Source organism: Mytilus californianus, unplaced genomic scaffold (assembly GCF_021869535.1).
Source record: "Mytilus californianus isolate M0D057914Y unplaced genomic scaffold, xbMytCali1.0.p SCAF_1, whole genome shotgun sequence".
NCBI lineage: Eukaryota > Metazoa > Mollusca > Bivalvia > Mytilida > Mytilidae > Mytilus > Mytilus californianus.
The window spans coordinates 56,870,239-56,883,345 of record NW_026262581.1 but is presented as its reverse complement, the minus strand read 5'-3'; the positions used below and the strand labels follow the sequence as shown (position 1 = coordinate 56,883,345).

The window sequence follows — 13,107 nt, the reverse complement described above, 5'->3', positions numbered from 1 at the left end:
ACAATTTGATACACTTGAATGGTTTCCTGCAAATCAATTTGAAGTAACAAAAGCGAAGAATGAATAAACCAGGCCCTTTTTATTACAACATTACACTTGGGGATATTTTCCTAAAGTAAACATTTTATTGTCACACATGTACTTATAAAATGAGAACAGAAATGTCGAAAAGCTTGAAAACAATTATTTGATATACTTGTATGGTTTCCTGCAAATCTAATTGAAGTAACCAAACCGAAGAATGGATAAACCATTTGGGAGTATTTGCTTAAAGTAAACATTTTATTCTATGTAGTAAAAAAAACCCGATCTGCTTCATGTGCACACTTTTCTGTTATCAAATTTGTTGAAGCCAGACTATTGTCTTTGTCCAGAAGCACTTGTTCAAATTTGTACTTCTACAGTTAGAGAATTTCAAATGGAATTATGAGCAATGGAAAGTACATTGAGTAAATAATTATGATGGTATTACTATCATGAATTAAATCTTCGGGCATTATCTTTCGTTTTGGTTTAAGACAGTAATTGGTTACAATGATAATTTCCAATTAGCTATATCCAAGTTTTTTAGTTACTCGTTTCTTCGAACTGATAAATTTGATTGATATCACATTTGTTCTGTACTTATGAAACAATATGCTATTTACCATGGTTATTTACGGTTGAGAGAGACAAGACACTACAAACAAAGCTAGGTTTCTCGGTTAAAGAAGTGTTTATGTTGACGTTGCTTAATTAATTTAAGCAAGATACGAGAGTTTTTTTGTTGTCAAACTTTGATTCATGGTAGATAAAATTGAGAATGGAAATGGGGAATGTGTCAAAGAGACAACAACCCGTCCAAAGAGCAGACAACAGCCGAAGGCCACCAATGGGTCTTCAACGCAGCGAGAAAATCCCGCACCCGGAGGTGGTCCTCAGCTGGCCCCTAAATAAAATTGTGTACTAGTTCAGTGAAAATGGACGTCACACTAAACTCCAAAACATATAAATGAACTATAATTAAAAAAAACATACAAGACTAACAAAGGCCAGAGGCTCCTGACTTGGGACAAGCGCAAACATGCGGCGGGGTTAAACATGTTTTGTGAGATCTCAAACCTCCCCTGTACATCTAGCCAATGTAGAATAAAGAAACACATAGCAATACGCACAGTAAAACTCAGTTTAAAAGAAGTCCGAGTCCGATGTCAGAATAGGTAACAAAAGAAACTAAGCAAATGACAATGGTGTATAAATTAACATAGGACTACTAGCAGTTACTGACATGCCAGCTCCAGACCTCAATTACACTGATTCATAGCTCTAGTTATGAATAGCGGGTTGAAAAAAAGAGTATCAGTTAACGGCAAAAAACAATTCAGGGCTTCCAAAATCTTTAATGACCTATCAATGATTATGTGATCTTCAATACTTATTCACTATTAATATATTCCAGATCATACATGTACATGTATAAGACGACTCAAATATTTGCCCATAGCTTACAAGTAATTTGTTATTGTAAAATTTCGAAGTATCAGCAACATTCCATTGGCTACGCGGAATATCTGATAATGACAGTTACGCATATATGAATTAACATTATCAGGAAAATATAAAAGTATTCCTTTATCAATGGCGTAAGGGTAGACCGAAAAGTGTGTTTGTGGGGGATGGGGGTGGGTGTAAATTTCTGGAAAAAAACACTTTACCTTAGTATAAGTCATTCAGTGTCCACTATCATTTTCAATTTTTTTTAATCAATAGCATTTTTTTTGCCAAAAAGTGCATGTCTGTGCCACCGACTCTTACATCCTTGAAAAGCTTAAGGAACTTTAATTAAAAAAAGTCATGTATAGAAAGAATACGCAAATTTAAAACTATTTCTGTATGTACATGTAATAGGAGAGGATTGAACTCCTGATTTGAACCTGTCTGCACAATCATCATCTTCGATATCCTAATCGCATCTGTAATTATCTATTTTAGACTATCCCAAGCCAGGAACCTGTAACCCATTAGTTGTTGTTGGTTGTTGTCTGTCATCTTTGTTTTCAGTTCATTGTTGTAGTAGATGTTGGTTTTCTCTTTTGAATTGTTTCAAATTTTGTCATACTTGGGCCACCTATAGTCTACTGTACGGTTCGAGTTTTGCTCATTGACGAATGCAGTACGGCGACCTGTAATTGTTCACATCTTTATCCTTTGGTCTTTATGGATAGTTGTTTCCTTGACAATCAAACCACGTCTCCTTATATTTATATTAATTTTTCAATGTTTTAACCCAAACTACGTAAATAAGGAAATATTATGCTTTCTGCGCACGGCTATATTCATATTGTAATACCAGCTTGATCCAGATATTATCTTTTAACTCCCCCATAACGAGATCTGTCAGTACACGGAAATAATGCGATCCATATAATAAAACATCCCTGACACGTATGAATTATTTGAGAAACAACATTTAAAGACTAAAATAAGCAATGTTGTCACCTAGATTCCTTATCATAAAAATTGATTTGATTGTGAATATTTTTTTCATTGCGTAAATCTGTATGTATAAAGGTATGTTAATTTTGGTTTTTATTTTTTTTTTAAGTTGAATATGATTAAAGCAACAACTTGCATCTTCTCGTCTTTATTGGTAGAAAAAATATCAACCTTGTTGACGATTACTTTCTGGCGCATATATGTAAGATAAAGAGACCAGATTATATAGATTTGATCATCTCAACGTTAGTCGTACAGATGAATACCATGTAAAGACAGAACTTGCTACCCACTTTATCAGATATAATCGACATAGAAAATTTGTGTAAATTGTGCATGCAACATGTGCAACAAAAGATCGAAACTAACGAATGCCTTTTTTTATATCAAGGCATCTAAAGCCGTAAGGTTAGCGTTGTTGCCTTGATGAATTGTATATGCATTACATATGTAAATTTTCCTACTATCACTGTTGCTTTATTTTGAAATACTTTAACAGTTAGTTTACGGTCGCCATAATGACTTGGTTTACAGCAATGACATTCTGTACAATAGATTTCAATGGGTATTATGTGTATTCCTCTGTTAAAGTAACTACACCATACTACAAATGTACCTCCTAATTATTTATCGACGATGAACGTCACATGAATTTTCTCAATCTGCTTATCATTTTAGACGTGAACTGGATTAATTTGAAGTTTATGTTCTTCAGTCTATAGTTTCCTGTGTAAAGTTTTGTAGGTTAATGTTTTTATTTTCGTCGTCTTGTAATCTTTTAGTAGCGATGTAGTTTTTCATCAATTGATTTATGATTTATATTTATTTGTTTATTAATTTTTACTTAATATGAAGTTCCTCTGCCTCATTCAAATTCCAACTTCCAATGATATCAGAATTTACAGATTCTCCTTGGGTAGCCATTTTGTTTTGCAATTGAAAATCCTAATATTTTTTAACGTAATTAAGATTATCTCGTGGGCGTCGTGGAATACAGTATCAAAATTAATATTCCTATGTATTATATACCCTTGATGGCGCTAGATTTCAACAAGATATCATTGTCAATGCAGAATGATAGTTTTCAATAATTTAAGAGGGGGTCTTTTAGCGATTTGACCACAAGTTATTGAAAAGAAAAGCATGATAAATGCAGGGTATCCAATTTCATTTAACGAAATCTTGGTGTAAATATAAGATTAACACAAGACAGGCAAAATCTCTTTGTTTTTAATTACTATGCTTTAATATGGATAATGCACAGATCAGGTGTTCAATAATTACCTCACAGTACTGCACAGTTCAAATGTTCTTTTACATTTAGGGGCGGATCCAGGATTTTTCAAAAGGGGACGTAATTTAAAAATGGAAGAAATACTGCCGAGCGAAACGAGGCTAAATAAAATTTTGACGATTTAATGCTAAAAAATATATCTTTTCCATTCAAAGGGTATGTTCGACCCCCTGATTCCGCCACTCACCTTGCAATTACGACATAGTTGATCAATTAACAACTATGTATAATTATACTTAGTCGTTTCAAACAATGAAATAGGAAGAGTTTCTCATTCCTCAAACTGGGAACATTTTATGATATTTTGTGTACAATGTAAATCTTAAATCGGGGTTTCAAAGTCAAACAAGATACTTATTTTTTTTTGTAATTTCTGTCAAAAAGTAAATGTATTTTAAAATATCTAAATAAAATACAAATGTTATTGAAATCTGATTTGGATAAGTTTTGTGCTCAATGGAATTTATTACGACTTTTTAAATATTTATTCCTTTAAAGTGACTATTTTGGGATCGAATTTAAAGAGGTCGATATTTAAGTATGGGCCAAAACAGGAAAAAATATAAGTTGCCTATCAATCAGACTTCGAATAGGTCTTCAAAATTATTTCAGTTGAAAAATTGTTGTTGAAGGGGGAAGTTAAAGATTGAAAAGTGAAGCGTTTTTTTAGCTCACCTGACCTGAAAGGTCAAGTGAGCTTTTCTCATCACTTTGCGTCCGTCGTCCGTCGTCCTGCGTCCGTCGTCCGTCGTCCGTAAACTTTTACAAAAATCTTCTCCTCTGAAACTACTGGGCCAAATTTAACCAAACTTGGCCACAATCATCATTGGGGTATCTAGTTTTAAAAATGTGTGGCGTGACCCGGTCAACCAACCAAGATGGCTGCCACGGCTAAAAATAGAACATAGGGGTAAAATGCAGTTTTTAGCTTATAACTCAAAAACCAAAGCATTAAGAGCAAATCTGACATAGGGTAAAATTGTTCATCAGGTCAAGATCTATCTGCCCTGAAATTTTCAGATGAATCGGACAACCCGTTATTGGGTTGCTGCCCCTGAATTGGTAATTTTAAGGAAATTTTGCTGTTTTTGGTTATTATCTTGAATATTATTATAGATAGAGATAAACTGTAAACAGCAATAATGTTCAGCAAAGTAAGATTTACAAATAAGTCAATATAACCGAAATGGTCAGTTGACCCCTTTAGGAGTAATTGCCCTTTATAGTCAATTTTTAACCATTTTTCGTAAATCTTAGTTATCTTTTACAAAAATCTTCTCCTCTGAAACAGCTGGGCCAAACTAAACCAAACTTGGCCACAATCATCATTGGGGTATCTAGTTTAAAAAATGTGTGGCGTGACCCGGCCAACCAACCAAGATGGCGGCCACAGCTAAAAATAAAACATAGGGGTAAAATGCAGTTTTTGGCTTATAACTCAAAAACCAAAGCATTTAGAGCAAATCTGACATGAAGTAAAATTGTTTATTAGGTCAAGATCTATCTGCCCATAAATTTTCAGATGAATCGAACAACCTGTTGTTGGGTTGCTGCCCCTGAATTGGTAATTTTAAGGAAATTTTGCTGTTTTTGGTTATTATCTTGAATATTATTATAGATAGAGATAAACTGTAAACAGCAATAATGTTCAGCAAAGTAAGATTAACAAATAAGTCAACATGACTGAAATGGTCAGTTGACCCCTTTAGGAGTTATTGCCCTTTATAGTCAATTTTTAACCATTTTTCGTAAATCTTAGTAATCTTTTACAAAAATCTTCTCCTCTGAAACTACGTGGCCAAATTAAACCAAACTTGGCCACAATCATCATTTGGTTATCTTGTTTTAAAAATGTGTGGCTTGACCTGGTCAACCAACCAAGATGGCCGCCACGGCTAAAAATAGAACATAGGGGTAAAATTCAGTTTTTGGCTTTTAACTCAAAAACCAAAGCATTTAAAGCAAATCTGACATGAAGTAAAATTGTTTATCAGGTCAAGATCTATCTGCCCTGAAATTTTCAGATGAATCGGACAACCCGTTGTTGGGTTGCTGCCCCTGAATTGGTAATTTTAAGGTAATTTTGCTGTTTTTAGCTCACCTGGCCCGAAGGGCCAAGTGAGCTTTTCTCATCACTTGGCGTCCGTCGTCCGTCGTCCGTCGTTGTCGTCGTCGGTGTCGTCTCCGTCGTCGTTAGCTTTTTACAAAAATCTTCTCCTCTGAAACCACTTGGCCAAATTTAACCAAAATCGGCCACAATCATTGTTAGGGTATCTAGTTTAAAAAATGTGTCCGATGACCCCACCAACCAACCAAGATGGCCGCCATGGCTAAAAATAGAACATAGGGGTAAAATGTAGATTTTGGCTTATATCTCTGAAACCAAAGCATTTAGTGTAAATCTGACATAGGGTAAAACTGATTATCAGGTCAAGATCTATATGCTCTGAAATTTTCAGACAAATCTGACAACCGGTTGTTGGGTTGCTGCCCCTGAATTGGTAATTTTAAGGAAATTTTGCTGTTTTTGGTTATTATCTTGAATATTATTATAGATAGAGATAAACTGTAAACAGCAATAATGTTCAGCAAAGTAAAATCTACAAATAAGTTGTCATGACCAAAATTGTCAGTAGACCCCTTTAGGAGTTATTGCCCTTAATAGTCAATTTTTAACAATTTTTTGTAAATTTTTGTAATCTTTTACAAAAATCTTCTTCTCTGAAACTACTGAGACAAATATAACCATACTTGGCCATAATCATTATTAGGGTATCTACTTTGAAAAATTTGTCCGATGACCCCGCCTTCTAACCATCATGGCCGACTTGGTTAAAAATAGAACATTGGGGTAAAATGCAGTTTTTGGTTTATATCTCTGAAACTAAAGCATTTAGAGCAAATCTGACTGGTGGCAAAAAAGTTCATCAGATTTAGATTTATCTGCCCTGAAATTTTCAGACGAATCCGACAACCCGTTGTTGGGTTGCTGCCCCTGAGTTAGTAATTTTACAAAAATTTTGCAGTTTTTTGTTATTATCTTAGATATCATTATAATATCTAATATCTAATACTATTAATTATGATTTTAACCTTATTTTACATGATTTCCAAAGCATCAGTAAATACAGGTGAGCGACACAGGCTCTTGAGAGCCTCTAGTTCTGTTAACTTTGTACTATAAAACAAGGTCCATCTCTCTTTGATTAATCTTCCTCTGAGGATATTCTTGAGAGAAAGAAAAGCAATTAATCTATTCTCAATAACCCTTTAAAGTTTCAGTTATGGTTTGTCATAAACGGGTTTAAAAGGACATTAAATGGAACTATAATTAAATTACTACCATTAAAACGCAATTCTCGAAATAATATAACAATTTAGGGGAAAGCTTCATTATCAAAAAAGCAAATACAAGTTATCAACCTTTTACTACTTAGACGTATTTTCCCCTTTCTTTATCCTACAAGAGAAATTTTCCTAGGAGCCGTTAATATCGTCCGCCTTTTTCCAAAACGTTCATGTAAATTGATGGCGTCATGAGTTAAAACCTTTTTTGCCAAATCAAATCGATATATATCATTAAATCTGCACGGTCAGGATGACCCTTTAATCCGAACTGTTAGGGTAACCTACATTGTGTAGTGTTACCGAGTCGTCGAGATTAAATGACATATACCGATTTGCTTGTTCAATAGGTGTCGTATGATTGCAAATGAAACGATTAACCATCAATACCAATAAACCAAGTCAAATATTGCATGACAATCTACAGAAAATATCTGCTCTTCAACGTTACCCCTGCATTCATATGGGTTTTTTTTGTGTTCAACTATCGTAGCATTCTCCACACGCATCATTGTGTTTCATGTAATAAATCTGATTGTTAAATATACACCCAACACTGCAAAACAAATACATGTAGTCCCTTTTCAATAAGTTCTTGCTCCCTCAGACTTGTTTAACTCATATTTAAGGTTAATTTTCAATACTACTTGCACACTATATCTGTTCACAGGTTACAGCTAACAAAATTACATAATTACCGATTTGAATGTATGAACATCAAAACATGATTCATATCGTTAGCATAAAAAAAAATTTGTAGTTACATTTAATCAATATGTGGAATTTTTCGATTTATAAAAACAATCTTTTAATTGGAATTATCAAGATTAATTAGATCTTCAGTTCTGATGTATCAATTGAGTGGAACTATTAAAGTATCATGGTGATAAAATTGATGTTTTTTAAATGGAAAAATTGCCATTGCTAATTACTTGAAAAACAAGGAGTTTATCGTATCGGAAAATAATTGAAGATAAATCAGATATCGGTAATTACTAGATAAATCTTGTGTCAATGCAAATTATTACTTCCTCACTATAATTGTTCACGGATGATTTATTATTTATATTTTAAAGAGTTCGCAGAAAACCAGGTCTGCTATAATAAATAAACCAATTTGTATTTGATTTTTTTTTTACATTTTACGTTGTTTTAAAGATTGTTATATTATTTAGATACGATCGAATGGCTCTCTGTTTCCTGTTGCAAGGATACAGTTTTATAGATATGCTAGTAATCCGTTTGTCGCAGTAATGAATGGTCCTTCTGTTTTCTTTCGTGGTTTATTATTGGATTTCATATTTACTTACTTACTTACTAGTGAGTTTATGACATTATTTTTACCTGGAAGTGTCTTTTGGTTTTTAGTTGTTGTTGGGTTGCTGTCTTTGTGACGTACACCCCCCACATCTATTTTTATTCATAGAAGATGGCATTTACAAGTAAGTGCAACACAGATCTTGTACTATGTTCTTTCGTATTTTTGTAATACACATAAAAAGGATAACAGCAATTATCAAAAATATAGGACGAAACAAGAGATCAAACCTAACATTCGAAACTCCTCGGAAAAATAGACGTACACACAAAGAAAAACTGCAACAAACAAAACATGGTCTAGATAGCCTGCCAAGCAGAAAATGTGGTCGTGTTAAACCAAAGTTACATGAGCACATATCTTGGCATTAGGGGCCTCGGTGTCCGAGTAGTTTTAAGTAGTTCATGTACTGTACAATTAGCCTGTCAACACCGAGGTTGTGAGTTCGAACCCCACTTCCTTCACCAATAAAACACTGACCGCCACGATATAGCCAATAGTGCGGAAAGTGGCGTAAACACCAAAATTCAATCAATCAAATATGGTTTTTGTCAATGTGGACTATATCTCGTGAAAGTAAAAAACACAGTAAAAGAACAAAAGAATGACCACTGATTTGAAAAATTGCTTGTTGACAATCCAGTTTAAATGAATAAAGAATTAAATTAAATGAACTTTACTAGATAACATTTCTGTTCGCTATGGAGATTCCGTATATCGTCAGGTTATCGGAATTCCGATGGGGACTAACTGTGCACCACTTATTGCGGACCTGTTTCTGTATTGTTATGAGTTACAATTTATGACTAAAATTAGCAAAGACCCATCGAAACAACATCTGATTCAAAAATTTAATAACACTTTTAGATATTTAGATGATATATTGGCTCTCAATAATGACGACTTCAGTATCATACACTAAAGAGATTTATCCTGCCGAACTGACTTTAAATAAAGCTAATACTAACAATGAACACTGCCCTTTCCTGAATCTTGATATCTTTATCTTTAACGGGAAGCTTAATACCAAAATTTATGATAAAAAAGAGATGATTTTTCATTTCCTATTGTTAATTATCCATTTTTAGATGGTGACGTTCCCTTGTCGCCATCCTATGGTGTTTATATATCTCAACTTGTTCGATTCGCTCGTGTATGTAACAACGTATTTGATTTCAACGAAAGAAATCTCTGTATCACTGAAAAATGATTACACCAGGGTTTTCGATATCACAAACTAGTCAAAACATTTACTAAATTTTATCATCGGTACAAGGACATCATTTATAAATATAAATCAACATGCAGACATCTTATACGTTCAGGTATTTCACATCCAATATTTTATGGTAATATTCTTTACAAGGCACAAAAAATGTCGGCATTCACCTCAAAAGCTAACCAAACCTTTAAACAGACTTATTCGGAAAGGATATAGTTACGATACTGTTGTCAAGTCGTTGAGGATTGCATATTTTGGTATTAATATTACTTCACTCATAGGGTCTTTGCATCGGAAATAAACACATTTATTCTAAAACCAGTTGTTGGCATGATACGGGTTATGTTATTCTCATATATTTTATGATGGTATGATACTTAACCCCTAACGGGAGGGATTGTACTTGATTTTCATATGATGAAGACATAATCTTTCAATCAGTTTAATTGAGGTCTGGAGCTGGCATGTCAGTACTGCTAGTAGTCCTTTGTTAATTTATGTATCATTGTCATTTTGCTTAGTTTCTTTTGTTACCTATTCTGACATCGGACTCGGACTTCTTTTGAACTGAGTTTTACTGTGCGTATTGCTATGTGTTTCTTTATTCTACATTGACTAGAGGTATAGGGGGAGGGTTGAAATCTCACAAAACATGTTTAACCCCGCCGCATTTTTGCGCCTGTCCCAAGTCAGGAGCCTCTGGCCTTTGTTAGTCTTGTATTTTTTTTAATTTAAGTTCATTTATATGTTTTGGAGTTTAGTGTGACGTCCATTTTCACTGAACTAGTACACAATTTTATTTAGGGGCCAGCTGAGGACCACCTCCGGGAGCGGGATTTTCTAGCTGCACTGAAGACCATTGGTGACCTTCGGCTGTTGTCTGCTCTTTGGTCGGGTTGTTGTCTCTTTGACATATTCCCCATTTCCATTCTCAATTTTATTGAACAAGGAGATAAAATGCGTAACCTGGAAAGCAGGTTCAAAAGTGTATGCTAACTGGATCAAAATATTTGCAATTATTTTAAGATTTATCAATTTCCACAGCAAAGTTACAGAAAACAGGTCATCGATGTGACCATTAATCAGAAGAATAAATATTTGTCTTTGTCGTCTCGGGGCGAAGTGTGGATCTTTTCAATTCACTCTCTTTTATTCAATAATACGACCTTCGTCTGACAGCTGATTGTACAATATGGTCTTAGATAAATGTTTGCTGCAAATAAAGGCAAGCTATTTGATGTATCGAATCTTTCAATGCAGACTTCATTAATCATTATGCTGTAGCATTTAATATACTTAGTATCTTACATTATGTAATCAAACTCATTTAGAAAATTCACTCCGAATTGTACAAAGAATAATAGGGATTCATATCTGAACTAACAATCTGTCCAGACCAAATTATTTGCCTATGCTCTTTCCTTCATACATTGTACCAGTCGATCCGTTACTCCAAAACTACTATATATGCATTGAATATTTGCCGTTAGATGTTAAGCAAAAAATCAATTTATCAAAATTATCAATTGCAATTGCAATTTTCTTGTATCATTTTGTAAAAGATAATGATATCATCATGTTTATATTTCAATTAAGCCTTCGTTACAGGAATTTACATTACAAGTAAAATTTCATACATTCCAAGTAAAAATCCGGAGATTTAGACGACAGAAGAAAAAATAAGGCATCTACAAATTATTTGATATTAAGAACACAGAGAAAATAATTGTAAGTTACATGAAAATATCTATAATTGTATGCGCATGTACATAATTTATAAACATTATTACAAGTATTATGTTTATTTTTAATTAATATACACAGGTAACATATTATTTGATGCATTAAACACATGTTTATTTGTATTTTATCTTAATTAATTGCATATGAAACTTCTTTAACTGTTGTTTTTTTATGAAAAAGGGAGGAAAAAAAGCTAACGACAGAGAGGATTGCTTTTAGAAAGTTTAAATTATACAGTGCTGAATTGTTTAATGAATAAAAAAAAACCAATAGCAGTGGGCAAATAACATACAATAAATATTTTATCATAAACAAGTCACTTCAAAGTTGTCGTTGATTGAATACAAAATAGTATCAAAAATGATAAAAAAAAAAACTAGAAGGAAAAAAATATACAGTTGATAACTCTTTTAGCAAATAGCAAATACGAAAAGTTGGAATTAAACGTTATGAAGACTCTAAAGAAGTGTCATATGTAACTTAATTATTTTCCGTTATATTCGAACGTGCCCTTAGTGTGTCAAGTGTAAGAATCTATGTAGATAAGATATCGTTATATATACATTCAACGACGTTTGATAATGGATTCAACAGAGCTACGAGTACCCCCTGAAACAGAAATTATCTGCAGAAACAAATATCTTTTCTAATATGCTACAACTTATTTTGAGGACGTAGGCAACAAGTGTGACTGAAAAGCTCGTTACATAATATACATGTTTGGAGAATTTTAGTTCAGTAAGGAAAGAAACTGAAATCACATAAAAAGAGCACATAATTATATTAAAAAATGCATAATGATTTTTATCTTTATTAATAAAGATAAACAATGAAGAAGAAAAACAACAATGTAATAGATGTTCTACCGCACCACGGCAGTGGCAAATCTGTCTGTCATTGCGTCTTTCGCACTTCGTTGTTTATAATCAACCACCCTCCTTTAAAAAAAACTACAACAAAAAACAATGGTATAAGAGCAAAATGCTCATACCTTAAAATGTATAAACAAGATTTATTTGATTTAAAGAAAGCAGTCATCGACAATTAAAAATTGAACTTGAATCAATCTTGGAAATCAAAAGGTTGGGGGATCTATTGTTCAGAGGTATTTTTGGCGTTGTCAGTTTGTTTTCGATCTATGAGTTTGACTGTCCCTCTGGTATCTTTCGTCCCTCTTTTATGCAATTAAGATTGGAAGATTCAATATTTTACTATAGTCTCACCACATACAAATATATAATAAGATTCAAAGGATAACATATAAAAACAATTAACACATTTGTAATGTATGCATCAATCTTAAAAAGATTATGAGAGACTTTTAAGACATAATAAACTAATGCATGTATCAAATATTTTGACATAAAAGATAATAAACTCGCTATGGAACAGATCATTTGATTGAGGATCTAGGTATTTGTTGAAAAAATGGATTGTTGGATATTGTCGTTGCTCCTATGACTTGAATAGAATAATTCGACTGCAATTATATTTGATTGAACAAGCCATGGACACAGAAGCGGATACATAAAAACTTTAGACATTTTGTTTATATTTTGAAAGACTATTGATTAAAGAGCTTTTGTTAATTTATTATTATATTATATTTAGTAATGCATTATTCATGTAAAGAGGGTACAGAACGCATAAGGGAGTTGACTCTTTATGAATCAGCTGAACGTTTTAATCACATACTATTACATGTAGTAA

General features: G+C 33.0%; 1 protein-coding gene across 1 annotated transcript in view; it reads right to left on the bottom strand.

Annotated features, from left to right (window-relative positions):
• Nucleotides 1-13,107, bottom strand: part of LOC127722026 (5-hydroxytryptamine receptor 1F-like) — a 50,419-nt gene that overhangs the window by 3,993 nt on the left and 33,319 nt on the right. The window lies entirely within an intron of this gene.